Here is a 9,219-nt window from a genome sequence, read left to right as displayed (position 1 = left end):
TGATAAAGTCACCTATTGAGAGAATGTATTTTTATTAATTCAACTGGATTTATACAGGTGTATTGTACCATTTCTGCATTGACCCTTGTTTAATACTTCTCTCTTCCCCTACCTCCTTTATAGCATAGTCTAATTAAGTTTAAATGTCTCTGGTGGTTAGTTAAGACTGAATTAAAACTGGATGACAAACCATGCTTACTACAGCATTATAACATGACCCTATTCTCCATTGCACTCAGTCTCAGTCCTCAAACTAGCATTTCAGCTGAAACAGCATTTGGAAAAAAACAGGAAGATGTTAATTACCTTTTTGCAAACTTAGCTCATCATCCCTTTTAGCTTGTAGATCCCATTTGCTGGATTGCTGTCCCTTGGTTGTGTAAAAATCATTGTATTCCAATCACTAACAGCACAAGTAAAGCAGGATGAAATAAACATGTCTTGTGTAATAATAAATAGTTTCTTAAAGTTCTATTTTATAGGCCTACGCCCAAAGGTATTTAGGTACTTAAACATGCAGATAGGCACCTAGTGGGATTTTCCTATTGATTTCAATTTGTTATAGGACTCTAGGCACTTCTGAATATCCAACTGGGGGCCTGTCTGCATTATTAGGCATCTCAATACCTCTTAAAAATCTAGCTCTTAATAACTACCATGTCATTAAATGTATGCATATGGCAACTATATATGTGTTTTGATAGTGAAAAGGCACAAACCTAATTTTTGGAACATGGTTATAATAGAGAGAACATTCTGAGAACTATTTCAGTTATCTCAGTTAAAGCTAGAAGATTAGGTTGTGGAGTGTCCAGGTAAAGTGAAACCCAAATGAGGATCTGATCAGACTCCTAATCAATGTTGATGGAAGTTGGATTAGGTTCAAACTATTGTGGGACCCCACAGAATTGAACCCTCAAACAAGGTGAACAGAGGGTTCCTCCATCCCTCCACTTTCCCCATAATGCCCTCTGACTTCTAGAAGACTCTTCTGGCAGAAGACTGGAATTTCTGATCCGTTAACCGCCATGGCAAACTTTTTTGGATTATTGTAGGACACTAGCATGACCAAAGGCTATCCCTATACTGATATGTCTGTGGCTAGGAATTTTGCATTACTATAATAAAGGACTACAAGTTGCCCATTGTTAAATCCACACACATATTATCTTTAGCATAATTTATCTGTAATACAGTTCCCAGAAAACCTAATTCGGCAGTGATTCCTTTTGGCACATACCAATTGTCTTAACTCAGATCATTAAAAGACACCGTGTTGGCAGGCTTAGGCCCTAAAATCAGGTCTCTTTAAAAAGTGTTTTACAAAACTAAATCAGTGGAAATGTTCACTGACTTAAGCATGGTGAATTGACTTATGTCAATTTACACATACACATTGGTAATTTTTTAAATTAACTATTGCAGCATTATGACAGTGTATGAGAACCAGACAGTGAAGCTGTATTTTCACTGGTTTCAGAGTAGCAGCCGTGTTAGTCTGTATTCGCAAAAAGAAAAGGAGTACTTGTGGCACCTTAGAGACTAACAAATTTATTAGAGCATAAGCTTTCGTGAGCTACAGCTCACTTCATCAGATGCAAATGCATCCGATGAAGTGAGCTGTAGGCTCACGAAAGCTTATGCTCTAATAAATTTGTTAGTCTCTAAGGTGCCACAAGTACTCCTTTTCTTTTTGTGTATTTTCACTGTCCATGTTAAGCAACATGTGAAATTTAAAACAACAGCATAAATGCTGAAAAGTTAAATTACATTTGCAAAATCTTTGTTTTTAAAAGCTAAGGCCCTCATCCTGCAAACACTGACGTTCTTAGCACATGTGGAAAAGGGATCATGTCCTGACATTAATCTGTCTCTCTCCTACAGAAGGGGAGCTCAATGTCTTCCACAGCATTATACTTGTCCTCTCTTTCCATCCCCCAAACTCCTGCAAAGGGTACAACTGCAATGGAAACATATGGCCTCTGCAAGGAACCCCTATGATTGTGAGGTTTCTGGACTGGGCCCACTGCCTACTCCAGAGTGGACAAATCCCATCCATCCCAATAGAATGACGTGGGTAGGAATTCTGCAAGGATTCCCTGCAGAGTTTTCCTCTATGTTTTGCTGTGGGAGTGGTGATCCATTCAATAGAACTACTCCTTTAGTTATGCACAATGGTACGTGTTGGTAGCATCAGGTCCTAAACTGTTATCAGTAATATACATAAGGAAATGTAATTGTTTTTAAAAATTTTAAGCCACTGTGGCCATTTAAAATGAATGTTAACTTAGCTAACAATGCCACCTGAGTACACAAAAATGGAGTATTGGAGGAGCCCAGTGATGTAGACACCGTCTTTTGTGATATGCCATTCGCCACAGTGCTTCAGCTGAAAGTACCAGTTCTGAATGCATATCCTGTGCTTCATTTGTGTCCAAGAGTAGAAGACCTTTTACTGCCTTATGCTTTTCTCGTCACTTACGCATGTGTAAAGTGAATGTAAAGTAATATCAAGTCAGAATGGTGATGATTTAATCCCATTTGACAGTGGAGTACTAGAATCCTATGTGCTGACCCAAGAATCAAATGTGGAGTTACCTGGCAGAAATCTTAAGTTATTCACCGGCCCACTGGCAGCCCCTCTGCTAAAGGTGCGCTCAAATAGTTTCATTTTAACACAGCAAGAGATGAGGACAGAACTATGTACACAGTCCTGTTGGTGATATTTAAAAAATAAATATTAAGGAAATAATGAGACCACTTTCTTATTATTTATCACCTACAGCCTTTTGTGCCCATCTTGAGAGGTTTTCTTAGATTCTTTAGAGATTTTCATAAAGCACAGGAAACATTTTAGGAATAGACTGAGTTATTTGCAACCCCATAGCGTTCTGTGGTTTCTGCCACTGTACTACAGTCTGAGTTCTAACATTTAGCTAAAAGCTTCTAATATTTCTAACACAGAAGACCACAGGAAGACCACCATTAGGCCTTCCCCTGACATTTGATCTGTGGTGGTGGACTTCTGTGCCTGTACAGAGCCCGTTTGCCTTCAGTGAGAGTTCACCCCAGACGTATGGTCTGTCTGCATTGCCTGGGACAGACTGTGGGACTGAAGCCTTGGTGCTGCAGTATTACTAATAAACATTTTAGCTGGCTCAGATAAAATCAGAACACTTTGGCTAGCTCTACTGGCAAGGGCACGCCCAGAGCATTGTTGTTAATAATCTGAGCTACATCAAGTCAGTGATATAGAAAGGAAAATGGAATAGTATTACTGACAATGATAACAGATAGTACATCAACTTCTACTGCACCAAGCATAGAACAAGTAATCGCTTGTAGAAAGGTTAAAGTACATCCTATGCAAAGTAGAAGAAAAGTGGTTATGACACTGATTACATTAACTGCTTTACCTTCTCTTTCCAGTTGGAGACACAGTCGCTCCAGGGATGTGTGGGCTTCTGCTTCTGCTCTAGTTCTGCAAGTATTGTGGATAGTTTGCAGATGTTTGCTTGCAAAAGGCTTGTTTTTAGACTTGTCTACAGGCAAGTGGTTACAGTAAATATTAATGAAGTGACCTCATATTACAAGGTATCTTGATGAAAATATCAAAGGCAGTTTTTTTCTAAGAGATAAAATTACCCTCTCAATTGGTTGTACATGTCTACTCTTACTCAGAGCCATTAAAAAGTGTCTTTCCTCTTCCTTTATCTCCTATTTCATTCATCTGTGAAACATTGGCTTTAATTCTGGATATTCAGATCTCTAATTCTTGGACTCCAATTGGTTCAGTCAAGAATTTATAACTAAAACTGGAGTCTAAATTAGCACTGAGTCAAACCTAGACATAGCCAGGTTTTCAAAATGAAGTGCTGCAGTCATTAAAAATGCTACGTTTAAAATAAGAATGTACCTATTCCAGGAGCACAGCCATGTCTTTCTGGTTCTTTACATCTGAAAATTGTGGGGTCTCTGTGTATGTTTTAAGCATCTGCTCCAGACCTGAAAAGTATCAAAGAAACTGACAGGCATGTGAAGGACTTCTTGGGTCATCTAATCCACATTGGCTAATACTTTACCCTGTTACTGTCATATTCACCCTAAAATTTCCCATTCCTTAATCTCATCCTATTACTCCCATTTATATGCCATTGTGTTCCACTCTCAATATTTTCTCCCTCCTTCATATGTAAATTTTTCTGATACTCGTAGACTTATTCTCTACCAACCCCAATAATCCTTTAGCCATGCTTTATACACTTTAACTTTTGATCTTTTCTTTCAAGTCAGTCTGTCTAGCCATTTGCTATTTTTGTTGTCCTTTTGTAAATGGTCTCAAATGTAGCTACGTGCTATTGTTCCCAGAACTGGGGCTGTTGATAGGACCAGCCTGGGCTGAGCTTGGTAAGTTTGGTCAGGGTGTCCAGGCAGCATTCAATGTGTAGAATGTTCCCAATGGAAAGGGGAGATGGCTGGAATACTGGTGTGCTCCAGTGATCCCTGGCTGCCCAAAAGGGCATTTGGGGCCATGGCAGCTGGCTGCAACTTTAGAGCAGACCTGTGGTTACTTTAATTTGTGCTGGAACCAATTCAACCCCAGACAGCCCCAAGATCGGGGGGGGGCGCAATAACGGCATGAAACTTTTAAAGGGATTTTTTTTGGTACCTAATATAAACTAGTGGCTCCAAAGTTAAGATTGCAGTGACCGTCTGTTGTTGTCCTGTGTTTTTGTTCACTTTCACTTGCTCACTATCTACCTTTTGGAATTAAAAAATGACACTCTCTCTGTGTTACTCCCCAGGTGTGCATAGAGGATTCTCATTTACCACTTGCAATTCCCCTTACATGAGGCACTGTGACGGGGCCCATAATTTAATACAACCCATTAAGACATTCAGTGCAATAGCAACAGACAAGAACCTTCTTTTTCTCTGCTGCCTTGCTGAGATCCTTCTGCAACCGCAGCACTTTTGCTTTGATTGAAACTTTTTGTCTTGCTTTATCCATTCCATTTGTAAAATCTTCCTCCTTTACAGAAAACATTCGGATGTGCAGCTCAGATGACACAGGAAACACCTCATTGTAGACATAAGACCCCTATTCAAACCTTCACTGGAGATGCTGGGATTGAATTTTATGAAGAGAAACAAGCGGAAGTTCAGAACAAAGAAGGAGGTCTCAGTAATACTTGATGTTAGGAGATTGCCACCCAAAGAAGCTTTAGTTTGCTGAGGGGGTTGGCCCAGTAAATTAGGTACAAGAAAGATGCCAGAGTTAACTGAAATGCTGTGTGTACAAACTTGCAGGTTTATGATATAACAAGATAACTAATCTGAACTAGCAAACTGTTGATGGCAATGAGTTTGCCTTGGAACTATGTCTGATAGAGTCTCTACAGTGATCAGTCAGTTCTGGATGCCTGATTTTATTTCCTGACGATCACTTACCAGAATTTCCCCTGAAATATCTTGTGTGTGAAAACCAAGTTTTATAGCAAGGAAGCACAGCAGAACATTTTCAAGAATATCCAAAAAGGGCTAACTGAGGCCTCAATCTTTCAAGTTGGTGGGGTCAGCACAGGTTCAGAAGTCCATCTAGGAGAACTAAAACGCGGTTACTTACTGTAACAGTTGTTCTTTGAGATGTGATGCAGACATGTATTCCATGTAGGTGCACACGCGCCCAGTTCACTGGAGCTGGAGAACTTTGCCTAGCAGTACCCAGAGGGGTGGTGTTCTCATCTTGTGGCCTTAGCTCCTCCCCTGGCCATATCAGGGTGGCACTGCCCCGACCCTGGTCAATTCCTTCACACCAAATGTCAGAAGCAGAGACACTGATGCAGAGGGGGCAGAGCGTGTGTTGTGGAATATACATCTGCATTATATCTCGAAGAACAACAGTTACTGAAGGAACAAATATGGATATTGTGTAGAATCAAGCACGTGGGTTTATTACGTACAGCACTGACGGAGTGTCACCTCGCTTATTAGGCTCAGAGACACTGCCAAACAATTGATTACAATGGATTTTCCATGGGTGGAGGGAAATGATGGGGTAGGCAGTTCCAAACCCCTGGATAGGTCTAGCAGCAAGACAAGATAAGCACAGAAGCCAATGGTCAAAAGGTTACACCATGTCTCTGCCCATGCTTTCAGGTTAATACATGACACTTAATTAGTACACAGGTGTTTTCCATGAAACAATATATAGAGTGTGTTAGTATAATATATATATGTTGAATTCTGATTTGGGATCCACAGATAATGAAGTAGCTCCCTTGATTGTCCAACAGGTACACATCTAGGAGTTAAAGCAAAAGGACAAATGAAAAGTATATAGCAATAAAGATTGTCTTTTAATTATTCATTTGTGTTTCTAAGGCGGGAACTGACAATGGCTTGGAGGAGAGGTGCACATCTGTGAAAGGGAGGATATCCTATCTCATACTGATAGGTTTGAACCTCTTCCATAAACTCAAGGCTGGTGTGTAGGAAGGCACCTCTTCTACAGAAGAAACAGGGCCCCTTACATTCCCACGGTCTGTTCTCAACTTTGAGATAAAGCCCCCAATTATAATTTCCACCTGGCTTCTTGCTGACCAAGCTTATCTTAGCAAAAACAAGGTTGTCCTTTGTTTGTTCTGCTTCTTAGCTAATATTGTTCGCTATTTGCTAGGTCTCTGTCTTCTTGACCAAACTCTGGATTTTGGGCTTGTAAAAAGAGCTGCCACAGTCTATATATCAGGTTGTAACATAAACACCATATGGATTTTAGCCCTTCAGTTACAATACAGAACTGCATTTTCTTCTTTGAGTAGATGCAGCCATGTATTCATGTAGGTGACTCACAAGTGGTACCCGCAGGAGGAGTCTGTTTAAACAAGGACTGAAGGGCTGCTCTTCCAAAGTGTGCACCTGAGCGGGATGCAATAGCAATGGCATAGTTGTTTGCAAACATCTGTACAGAGGTGCAAGTGGGAATGTCACTTAGGAATGCAATTGATGTCTCCTGGGCACTGGTAGACTGAGCTACTTCATATGCTGTCATGATGTAGTAAAGTTATCCATCTGGAGATCATATGGTAAGAGATTGCTTGACCCTTCATTCAGTCTGCATTGAACACAAACAGAGAAAAATGAAAGGTTTTTGTCATATCCAGGTAGAAAGCTAGACACTGCCTGAAATCCAACATGTGAAGATGCTGCTCCTCCAGGATTGAATGTGGCTTAGAAAAAAAACACACCAATAGATATAAAACACTTGGTTCAAGTGAAACTGAGAAACCACTTTAGGCAAAAACTTATGGCATGGCTGCAGGGACACTTTGCCTTTGGAAAACTGTGTGTCAGGAGGCTCTGGCATCATGGCCTGCAATTCACATGCTCTCCTTGCAGATGTTATTGCCACGAGGAAGGCAGTTTTCTGACACAGAAGGGAGAGAGGAAGTTACCAGAGGTTCGAACAGAAGCTCAGTAAGAGCTACTAGGACAAAGTCCCACAAAGGAACCAGTTCTTTCACTGGTGGGTAGAGACAAGAATATTGCTACCATGACATTCAAGAACACCAGCTTCCCCTGGTTGAGTGGACAAAATGCCAAAATTGCCACCAGGTGCACTCTCAATGAACTTAGTGTGAGATCAGAAGACTGATGCTGTAACAGATTCTCCAAGATGTCATGGATACAAGCAGGCCTAGGCTGAACTCCCTGGGCCAATGACCATACTGTGAACCACTTCCACTTTGCCAAATAGGTCACGCTAGGGGAGGGTTTCCTATTACTGAGCAGGACTTGTCGAACTTCCTCCAAACTTTGTTTCTCCTCTTCATTTAACCATGTAGCATCCACACTGAGATGCAGGGAGCTGAGTGTTGGATGGAAAACTTGACCATAAGGCTGAGTCAGGAGGTCAGGATGAAGAGGAAGGGATGTGGGAGGTCAGATTGATAACACAAGGAGGTCAGAGAACCAGCTTTGTCTCAGCCAGGCTGGGTAATGAGAATGAGTTTGGCCTGGTCCAATTTCAGCTTGAGAATGACCTGCGGGATGATTGGAAAAGGAGGAAACCCAAAGAGAAGTGTCAATTCCCAGCTTAAGTGAAAAGCGTCAGTCAGGGAGCCCTGGATTAAGGTTCCCTATGAGAGCAAAAACAGCCAGCATTTCTTGTTGTCTCTGGTGGCAAATAGGTCAATCGTTGGGATACCTCTTAGTTAAAAAATGGACTGTAGGATGCTTGATGTCAGACCTGCACTATCCACTGCCATAAAGAGTCCAAGATCAGCAAGGGACGTCGGACCAGACTGTCCAAGGGATGGCGATTCAGACACTAGACTGAGTTCAGCCACATCTGAAGAGGCTGTAGGCACAGCTTGGCAAATTGGACTACTTGTGTGCAGGCAGATTCATGACCTAACAACTTCAAACATACTTGGGCTATGGTTAAGGGCTGAGACTGCAGCTCCAGACAAAGGTGGTGAATCAGTCAGTCGGCAGAAATGCTGTCAAAATCACAGAATCTGTCAAGGCTTCAATGAACTCAATTCTTTGAGTTGGGACCAAAGTCGACTTCCCGCTGTTCAGGATGAAACCCAGATGATTGAGTAAGCGTAGCATGAGAGACAATATGAGCATGAACATGAGAGAGGACTTCTTCTCTGGACTTGCCTCTCAGTAACTCACCATCCAGATATGAGAAGATATGAAGTCTCTTCTTTCTGAGGTACGCTGCTACCACAAACATGAATTTGGTAAAAAACTCGAGGAGCCGAAGAGAGACCAAAGGGGAGCATGGTGTACTGATAGTGCTGGTCCGCCACAACAAACTGAAGAAACCCCCTGTGGTTTGGGAGAATTGCTACATGAAAATAAGTGTCCTGAAGCTCCAGGGCAGCAAACCAGCCCTTGGGATTTAACGCAGGGAGGATAGTTGCTAGAGTGACCATCCAGAATCTTGTGTATCTGATGTATTTGTTGAGGTTGCAAAGGCTAAGAATAGGTTTCACGCCCCCTTTGGGATTGGAAACCAGAAAATACCAGAAGCAGAATCCCTGACTCTCATGCAGCAGGAGAACCTCCTCTACAGCTCCCAAAGCTAGTACGGACTGAACATGCTTGAGGAGCAATGTCTCATGAGAGGGGTCCCTGAAGAGGGATAGGGTAGGAGAGTGGGAAGAAAGGATGGAGAGAAGCTGTATAGTATAACCTGATCTAATGGTG

The 9,219-nt window shown here is 41.7% G+C and overlaps 1 long non-coding RNA gene across 3 annotated transcripts; it reads right to left on the bottom strand.

Moving 5' to 3' along the window:
* Positions 1-201: 201 nt before the first annotated feature.
* On the bottom strand, positions 202-5,815 carry LOC122458111. 3 transcript variants are annotated; one of them, XR_006277983.1, is made up of 5 exons: positions 5,452-5,815; positions 3,917-5,032; positions 3,417-3,542; positions 2,599-2,713; positions 202-265 (listed from the first exon to the last, which is right to left on the bottom strand). It is a non-coding gene; the product is annotated as an uncharacterized LOC122458111 (long non-coding RNA). The 3 variants fall into 3 exon arrangements; XR_006277982.1 differs by having other exon boundaries at positions 3,917-5,815; XR_006277984.1 differs by lacking the exon at positions 2,599-2,713 and having other exon boundaries at positions 3,917-5,815.
* Positions 5,816-9,219: the final 3,404 nt, after the last annotated feature.

Source organism: Dermochelys coriacea, chromosome 11 (assembly GCF_009764565.3).
Source record: "Dermochelys coriacea isolate rDerCor1 chromosome 11, rDerCor1.pri.v4, whole genome shotgun sequence".
NCBI classification, from domain to species: domain Eukaryota; kingdom Metazoa; phylum Chordata; order Testudines; family Dermochelyidae; genus Dermochelys; species Dermochelys coriacea.
Note: the sequence above shows the minus strand (reverse complement) of the source record. Positions and strands in the feature narration are given on the sequence as shown.